This window comes from Emydura macquarii, unplaced genomic scaffold, assembly GCF_026122565.2.
Source record: "Emydura macquarii macquarii isolate MOO-44397 ecotype Brisbane River unplaced genomic scaffold, CSIRO-AGI_Emac_v2 contig_2768, whole genome shotgun sequence".
Lineage (NCBI taxonomy): Eukaryota > Metazoa > Chordata > Testudines > Chelidae > Emydura > Emydura macquarii.
In genome coordinates, this window is record NW_027132905.1 from 15501025 (window position 1) to 15510718 (window position 9694).

Consider the following 9694-nt stretch of genomic DNA (forward strand, 5'->3'; position numbering starts at 1 on the left):
AATTTAGGTGCCTAAAACTGAATGCTGTGGGTATTGACCCAACAAAATGGGCTGACACAGTGGTACATACCGGCATACAGGCAACCTGAAATTGTGTCCTCTACTCTACCCCTTACTCCCAAGCTTGTGGTGACTAACAGCAATCTAGAAGAGGCTACAGACTCTGGGTAGAGGATAAAAGAGTTTATCATTTTCTAGCAAACCACTTCAGCTCATGCAAGGAGCAAAACTGATGGGCTTTGAAGAATGCCATCTCCGGTTGTCGCTGGGGAATCAGTAAAGACTTCCTGTTACAGTACCTTTTGCAACCTGAAAGGCTGTCCACTAGGCAATGGACTGAGATCCACCAACTCATATCACATACCAGCCAGAGAATGAGAATTTTCTATCACTTCCAACCTGGGGCTGGATAAGAAGTAGGAACAGAGATAAAGAGCTGGATTTAGAAATAATAGCTTGAAAGTTTCAGACTTAGAGCAACTTCATTAAAGCTAAATAAATAAGATTTAGATGGAAAGATAATTCGCAAAAACATAATTAAGCTATCCGAACAGGAATCAGTCTCATGAATCCCAGACGGAAAACACTGCTCCTACCTCATCGAGTAAAACAATTTCAATGTCATTTAAACTATTCAGCTAAAAATAAATAAATAAATCCCACTTTGCTTGTTTAAGATATGTTTTCAGCATCCAAAAGGAAAGCCAGCTAAGAAAGAAAAAGTATGGGGTAGAGGCATGAGCCTGGGGCTAAGAGCCGATCCTGTGTTCCAGTACCAACTCTGGCTATTCATGTAGGTTTTTGTCCAGTGGTACCTGAGCACACCACAGATTTCTTAACTTGAACACAAGGAAACCTTTCCCACATGAGCTAAGGGCTTGGTTTGCTGCTCTTCTTCTTATTTATATTACAACAGAGCCTAGAGGCCCCAACTGAAACTGGGTCCCAATTGGGCCTCCTTGTTCTAGGCAGCATACAAACACATAGTGAGAGAGATTTGCTGTTCTGAACAGCTTACAGTACAATTAAATGAAACGCACAAGGGCAGGAAGGGAAATACAAGCACAGAGGGGTGAAGTGACTTGTCAAGGTGACACAGAAAAAGAGTGGCTGAGCCAGGAAAAGAACCCAGGTTCCCCATTCCCAGTTCAATACCTTATTTACAAGACCACACAAATTGTTTTTGCTACTTATATAAACATATTTATCTATATAGCTAGCTAGCTAGACATATGTATGTATCACGAACCAATTTTATTTCCACTTAAACTTAGCATTTTAAAATCCAAAGAATTTTAGCTACTGCATATTAAAAAGTCAAGGCATCTGCAGAGAGGCAAATAATAACCTATAGACAGAGACAAATTTAGTGGAAGGAAGAGAGAACACAGCCCTGCTATTAAGAAGCCTCCTAAGGCTGCAGAACAGTGTCTTTGATAGATAAGACTCAGAAGCACCCACATATGTTCAGTCATACTTTGTTTACCTTCTGCAACACAGCTGTTTCAAGTCTTCCAAGAAATATGGAGCGTCTGCTGGGTCAAATACACAACATGATGCAGTCAATCCATCTAAAAACCTGAGCCAGGTTACACATCCACAGCTTGCAGCATATATGCCCCTTAAAGGTGAACTGCAAAACTTTGTAAGAATCAGCTCAAGATCCAACACCTATTTTCACCCACGGGAATATATTTTAAAACATTATTTGTAAATTATTTTTCTGTTTATGCTGCCAAAATCTGAATTCAGGGTGGTGGTTTCCCTTTGACTTTTGATGGCACCACACAAACACCTAAAACATAGCAGGGTACTTTTTTTTTTTTTATATTGTAGGGATCAGTCATGATAGCAATTAATGCAGGAAATAATGCAACATCACACCACACCACCTATCTACAAACATGCAAAATAAAATACACTGCAGCAACAAAAAATGCCTTGGGTCAGATTCACAGCACTCCAATGGTTGGCCCAACCAACTTCAGTGGCTATATGTTAACAATGAAAACCACTCCTTGAGCCTTACCCAGAAGAGTGCCCTAGATGGGCATGTGTTTAGTGATATAACTCCAGGTTTGCAGCCTCCAACAATCAAGACCCTGCCTCCTGTCTTTTGAACTGAGTCCTTCCCACTCTGTTCATCTTAACTACTGTGATGGGATGTAAGGCACCAGACAGTATCCATGGTGTTATAATATTTAAGTCTTTATATACTAACTTAGAGGGCTTGTCTACACTTACCTCCAAGATTCGGCGGCAGTTGACCAGAGTTACGCAAGCTACGCAAAAAATTTGCGTAACTCCCGTCGACTTCTCTGCTTCTCTTCTGCGCGCCGTCTTCACTGCACTGCGCCACTTGAGAAGGTGGTCTTAAAACATCGATTTCTGGATCGACTGAGCGGGTCTTCACTGACCGCTCAGTCGATCCAAAGAAGTCGATCTGACAGCGGCGACTTTGTCACCATCAGTGTAGCCATAGCCTAAGACAGTTGAGTAAGTTTGTTAGATAACGGAAACATGGCAGTTCATGGAATATGGTTATATCACTCACTACTGTGGGTGAAGGCCCCTGAGCAGTTTGCAGTTAATTATGAATGGTTTTCAAGGACAGCCATACACAAAGCAAATTACAATAATCTAGCCTAGCCATCATGGAGACACAGATCACCATGCTGAGTCCCAGAAGAAAAGGCACTCACATTTAGAGCTGAATCCCCGTCTGTTGAAATAACAATATTTTACACCTCTCTAGAGCCTTTGATCTCAGAGACCCAGATCCTTAAGATTTTTATACATTTAACTCTCATTGAAATCAATGGGACTTAGGCACCTCAGTGCCTTTGAGGATCTGGTCCATAATGCTTTAGAAATATTAGCTAATTATCTAATCATTGGTGTGTTGGGAAGCGTAAGCATTGCTCTCCTTATTTTACAAAGGGGAAAATGAAACAGAGAGAGGTGAAATGACTTGCCCAAATCCACAGTCCAGTCAAATTGCAGGATCAAGGCTAAAACTCAGGAGTCCTGTTCCCCAGTTTACTGCTCGTACCAGTAGGTCACACTCCATCTTCATTCCAAAGTTGACAACCAAGTAAATGACACCACTCTAGTTCTGCATATTTAAAAAACATTCTTTAAACACGTTGCACTGGCTCTGGCAGCTTTTCATGCAACTTCTCATTTTAAGGGGGTGGTTGAAGAGTGACCAAAGAAGACAGAAGGAGAAGATCAAGGAGTCAGCCATTATGTATCCACAAGAAACAGGAAGGAACAGCATTTGCAAAACAAAATTATTTACGGGAATGAACTCTGGGCACAGGGGAGAATTAACTTCACTAAACCCAGATGGTGTTGTAAGGAACAGGGAAGTTAATTCTTCCCACAGCTGATGTGCAGAGCAACCTATTTGTCCTTTCTCTGTCCTCGTTATGTGGTGATGAAATCAGGGCTGACATCTGGCTGCAGTTTTGCTGCAACTGGGCAAGTGATACTCTCCATTGAATTCATAAAAAGAAAATGTATTTTGAGAGCAAAAGAGGTTAGGGTCACCTCAAAAATATATGTAAAGCCATACATTTCTTTGCACAGGGAAAAATGGTCTTTTCCTCAAGATATTCAAATGCACCTAAAAAGTAACACAGCAAACCTAAATATATATTGTAGAATATTAATAACGATCCATTCACTCTCATTAAAGCATTAATGAAGTGGCCAATTTTCATGATATTCAAAACATATAGGTCCCACTTCCTCTCTGCTGTGCACCTTGTCTCATCATTTACACCCGTGTAGAAGGAGTATAAAATGCAAGTGTAACCCATATAGGTCAGTGTATATTACACATCCGCCTCGTCGTCCCCCCACTTAGTCCTAGGTGCAATAGTTTAACCCTTTAGTTCAAGCTGTAAAGACAGTTCAATACCCAGTGTGTTGGACAAGTTGGCAGCTGTCACAACAAATCAGAGTGGTGGTGTTTTGCACTCACTTTGCACATTCTCTTTGATAACACAGGGTGCAAGACTGGGGAGGATCAGGCTGCTATGTATTCTGCTGTGACATATCTTAAATAAACATGTATATTTTAATGTGTTATATACTAGACAGAACCCTGTTTCTTCAAGCTGCTCTCTATAGACACAGTCAGACTGAAGTCAATGGCATTTGTGTGAGGGTAGGACCTAATACAACAATCATTAGATTTTAGAGTTTATAGAATTTTAGATTTTATGACATAATGTATTCATTAGATTTGAATACATTGTGTCATATGCTGTATATAACGGGAGAGTTAGATTTATCATTTATAGATTATTTCAGCCTCTGGGTGCAGTACATTTTATAATTCGAATGTATCTTAAAATAGGAGGACAATGCCCTATATAAATATACACATATTAGTACTGTATATATGTTTTATATATGGATCCTGAGCTCTAGGCCCCTGTGAGGTAGGATAGTCCCAGAGCTTGGCTGCAACCGGAGCCTGAACATCTACACCGCAGTTACGTAGCCCTTTAGCCCAAGTCCTGTGAGCCCAACTCAGCTGGCACAGGCCTGCCAGGGGTGTCTAAGTGTTCTGTAGACATACTCTAGAGGGAGACAGAGACACACATTTTCCTCACGTGGGCAACCCGTACAGAGATCAGCAGTTATTTGATTTTTATATATGACTGAGCCTGTAACGGAGGACACACATAGTGCTCTGTCCTGGATGCTTTACTTTTTTGTTCCCTCTGGCTGGGATTTTTAGAGCTAAGATAAAAGACCTTTTAGCCAAAGTACATGTTTTGCTCATTCTGTCTAGAAGCAGAATGGTAATTTTTAAAGACATCTATGAAAGACTCCCCATAGCTGGGGGTTCTATGTGAACTTCAGAGAGCTTTCTTTGTTCACAGAACCTTCCTTAAAGCTCATTTGTCAAGGCTGAGAGATCCCGATATCTCCATATTACAGATCCGTTGTTTTAAGTGAAAGTGAAAAGGTTGTCCTAATCTACAAATTTAACTTTCTCACTCTTTATTTCTGAACTACATCCCACTAGGAAATCTGTGCTGCAAGAAAGTCTGCCATGATGAGCACAGATTATAATCCTAAATAAGGATTTAGAAGATCATATATCTGCACTAGCTAACGGCTACTCCTCTGCTGAGATTTGCATCAAAAGTCAGCCACAAGGACTGATGCTGGTATGGAGGCACTGAAACCGCATGGATCGTGAAGAGCTGTAAAAGTCCCAGTCATTTAGGACTAAATCATCAGATTCCACTGACAGGAATTTCTTGGAAGGGCAGACTGGACTCTTGATATCTATCCCACTACCTTTGTTCTTCACTGAAGGGGCGGGAAATGCCACACGTGACTGAACAATGGGCCTGTGGAAGCTCTTCTTAATCCAAGGAGGATGCCTTCTCATAAGGACAAAACTGAGCTGCCACAGGAAACTGCTGATTATTTAGCAGGCATGGATAGTGAGCAGGAGCAGAGTCAACATTTGCTTAAGACTTAGGGGCCAAATTCCTCCCTGGTGTAACACCAATTTAGTCTGCTTTTGCTAAACTTCCCCCAGTGGCAGCAGACATAGTAATAGGAGTTGCAAGCCTGTCTTATCTAGCATGTTATTTTTAACACACTTATCCCTTTAGAATCTAAGCCATTTTCAGTGATGTTAGAACTGTGAAGAGCCTGCAAAATTAGGAACTTGGAGTGATTATGGTCAAACTTCTTTACTGTGATTTTCTCACTGTTTTTAAATAGATCTGAGTCTTGAGCCACTGATCTTTGGCCTGAACATGAACTCACTGCTGTTCTCTCCCTGAACGATATCAGATGTGCAATAAAGCAAACCAATAAGGCATTTGGGACTCAGAAGTTTTACTCTCACTCTCTCTCTCTCTCTCTGCCTGATCTGAGTCTGGGCTTAGAGATGAGGCCAAACCAAACTCCCATACCTAAGCATCCCCAAACTGAAGGAAACTCCATGTCCATATTCAAAGTTAATGCCCTTCCCACCCCCACTCCCACCCCAAAAAAACAACCCCAAAACAGAACACACTCTCTGTAATGCAAGTGAACCCCAAATCCAGAATCTAAATATCCCTGAGGTTTGGGAAAGCTCAGCTCTGTAGCCAAACTCCAGCTGAAGCCCATTTCTCTAATTCAGAAACAAAATAATTTTTGGAGGAGCTTAGAAACTTCTCACAAAGGAACTTAGCAGTGCCTTTGTTCTTCAGAGCTTGAACACATTGAAAGTCTTTCTGGGTTTCTCTTCCCTTTCTTCTTGCCTGGTTTCTGTCAGATCATATAATCAATTTCAAAGAGAAAAAGCATTCCTCCAATCTCTTGAAAGCTTTTTGAAGAAATAAAAGAGCATCAGTAACTTAGAAGTCCTGCTTATGCATCTTTCTACATTTAAAACCTCTGCATTATTTGGCTCGATTGGTTTGTTTGTGGTCAAGAGAGGCTCCAGACCTAAAAGTCAGGAAGTGGCTCCAGGCAAGGGTTGAGATGCACCCAAAGTGCTTGGTGGCACTCTAGGACTTAAGTACTAGGGAACTGCTGTAGGTCAGGAGAGAGGCGCAGTGGCAAAGCTGAGGATGGTAAAACTTTCACAGTGCCTGACCGCACTACCTCTGCCTTCACTGGAGCAGTCTCCATTAGTGTGTCAACAGGCAGTCTCTGATTGTATTAGCAGTAAAGAAGTGGTTAGGTTTATTAGTTTCTTATTTCTTCCCTAGAAACAAAACAGTAAGAAATGTTGTCCCTTATCTGTGCAAAACTGCCTTGTGAGAACATTTTTGAAATTCATGTCCAAAACACTGAAAACAGGTGTCCAGTGGGTATATGACAATGGCCATATGTGTTCTGTACTATCCGCAATTGCTGTATGCAGATAATGGTCACTTTTTATTTACTGTCAGATCATTAACTCAAAATCACAAGTGCTTATCAATTATCAGATATTCTGATTTCTTTCCCTAGATCGGACGAAGAACTCTGCATAGTTTGAAAGCTTGTACCTTCCACCAACAGAAATTGGTCCAATAAAAGGTATTACCTCAGCCACCTTGTGGGTCTCATATCCTGGGATCAACATGGCTACAGCAACACCGCAAACAATTATGAATGGACATCTGAATTTTCTAAAAACCACCCTCCGGCCTGATTCTGATCTCAGTCACACCATTTTCACACTGATATAAATCCATTAACTTTAGTGGAGCTGCTCCTGTTTTTCACTCACATGAGATCAAAAATAAGCCCCAAGAGCCCAGCTTCTTAGCATCAACTGTAAAACGCACTGTGGTGTTTATTTTTAGTTGAGTTGAGCTGGAACAAATCCTCTGGCCCTGAACCATTCAGGGAGTTTAGAATGTACATTGGGATCAGGATTCAAGTTACACAGGTGTTTCACATAGTAGCTTGCACTGCACTATTCCTCATGCAACTTAGCAGAGGAAACCTTCTGGCCACCACATTTTTAAGCCATTTTATTTAAGAGCAGCAAATTTTCCATCCAGCTCAGAGAGGAAATGATGACCTGTGTATCCTAAGAAAAACAGTTACATTAATAATAATAAAACACAAATCCTACCAGGACACACCACCTTATTTGTCTTTCAGTGTTTTCACTTTTACAGACAAATCCCACAAAGTCACTATAACTCCTACTACTCCTTTTAGAAAGCTATTCCAGAGCCTCACTTCTCTGATGATTAGAAACACTGCCCTTCTTTCCAGAGTAAGTTTATACATGGCCAGTTTAGACCCATTTGTTCTTTGTTCAGTTTGATCATTTCACCTCTGAATGATTTAAAAAAAATTCCAAAGCCACAAGCAATCAGCTATGTTACTGGCATCTTCGCCACCAGCTTGGGGTATTTTCAAGGGACAAGTCTGATTTGGTGATAACAGAGAAATGGGTCGGGGTGATTATCTTAGAAGTGGTTCAGGTAAGGTTTGGGTAGAATTCAATATTTTGGGGCAGTACTTCAAACTGAACCTCATCGGTGGATGATATAATCCTAACATCAGAATCTTCTAGAAAGACCACCTTCCCCTACATGTACTGGTAAATGCAATTAGGGCCCATAAATGAGGGTGACAGGAGGATTACAGCAACTGACTTACTGTCATAGTCTCATCACCCCAGAGTGCCACAACATTGCTGCTTTTCTTCCTCACCATCCTCCCTCCTCTGGATTTTGGTGGTCTCTGAGGCAACCTAGCCCTCCAGCCAGGTCACAGTAACAGTTCCATCCACCCTAGGGTAAAAATGTCCCAACTCAAATCAAAAGAACAAAAGCTCTTCCAAACCTCCTCAAGTCAATCTTACATGGACTCTTCGCTCATCTCCTGGGCTTCAGCAAGCAGGGCCGTCCTTAGGGGGGTGCAGGGCCTGGGGCAAACCACACTTGTGAGCCCCCCCACCTGGTTCCAACATGAAGCTGGGACCCTGGTAGCAGCCGCTTGCCTCCCACCCGGTCCCGGCGCACAGCCAAGAGGCGGGCTGCAGCCACCCACCTCCTGCCTGGTTCTCCCTCCCAGCCAGGAGGTGGGCTGCAGCGACCCGCCTCCGGGCACAGGGCCCCCCAAAGCATGGGGTCTGGGGCGGTCACCCCGATTGCCCTACTCTAGGGATGGCTCTGTCGGCAACTCTGTTACAGAGCACTCTGTTACAGAGCACTGCTTCCTCAAGCTTTCTCCTTGGAGGCCCAGCTCCTCCACTGACCCTCAGGGCTTCTTCCTTGGAGTATCTCTTCTCCCAGGACTGCTTAAGAATCTCCTTCTCCCCAGCTGCCCTCTTCCTTCAGGTTCACTCCCCAGGTACAAGCTCCTTCCTTTAGGTACCTTTGCTTCCTTTCCCAGAGAGGAAACTTGCAATTGCCTCTCTCCTGGATCTTCTCCTCCTGTGGCCTGCAATCCTCCCCACCCAATCTAGTTCTACCCAGCTGTGTGTAATTCTTAATTACCTGTCTGGGGCCAGGTGGCACAGAATGGGTTAATTGGGATCGCTGGCTCCCCTTAACTCTGTCACTGCCAGTGTGAGGTTTACACACCCCATCACACTTAATAAACCCTCATGTGCAGGCCAGTACCCATGAGCACCCCTGCATTAACAAGCTGGTTTTCTCTTTGCATGCATATGTAGTATAAGCAAAGGTTTGTTAAGGAAATTGATTTCATTTTCAAGCTTTCGAAGGGTTATCATCAGCAACAGGGAGTGCAACATGGAGTTAATTAGGTATTGAATAAAATGTGTTCCTTGACGTGTGCAGTAACCTAAGGGTGTTATCCTTTGAAACCCACTGAAGTCAATGAGAGTCTCTCAGAGCTGGGAGGGAAATGATTTTCCCAGTTTGTGAACATTTTCAAGACTTTGAAAAATGCCCCCATCCCAAAGAGGGACAAAAAGTTGAAAACTTTCACAAACTAAAAATCCAAAGAAATTTTGGTTTGTGTCAATCAAAATGTTTTGTTTTGATCATTTCAAACTGTTTAGTGTTGATTTAAGTATAAACTTATGTAACCCATTCTAGCAGTCCGAGTCGGCAACAACAAGGCTGGGTTCAATACCTCGGGGTTCCTTTTCAACAATCCAACACAAAACCGGCTCAAGTCCTCATCCAGTAACCTTGGACAATTACACACCACCGCTACAGCGCCTCTAGAGGCAGTACTTCTCCTTTTGCCA

At 42.5% G+C, this 9694-nt stretch overlaps 1 long non-coding RNA gene across 2 annotated transcripts; it reads right to left on the minus strand.

Annotated features, from left to right (window-relative positions):
* Positions 1 to 7281: 7281 nt before the first annotated feature.
* Positions 7282 to 8925, minus strand: LOC137165688 (uncharacterized). 2 transcript variants are annotated; one of them, XR_010923459.1, is made up of 3 exons: positions 8851 to 8925; positions 8131 to 8264; positions 7282 to 7549 (listed from the first exon to the last, which is right to left on the minus strand). It is a non-coding gene; the product is annotated as an uncharacterized lncRNA (long non-coding RNA). The 2 variants fall into 2 exon arrangements; XR_010923458.1 differs by lacking the exon at positions 8851 to 8925 and adding an exon at positions 8732 to 8814.
* Between the last annotated feature and the right edge of the window lie 769 nt (positions 8926 to 9694).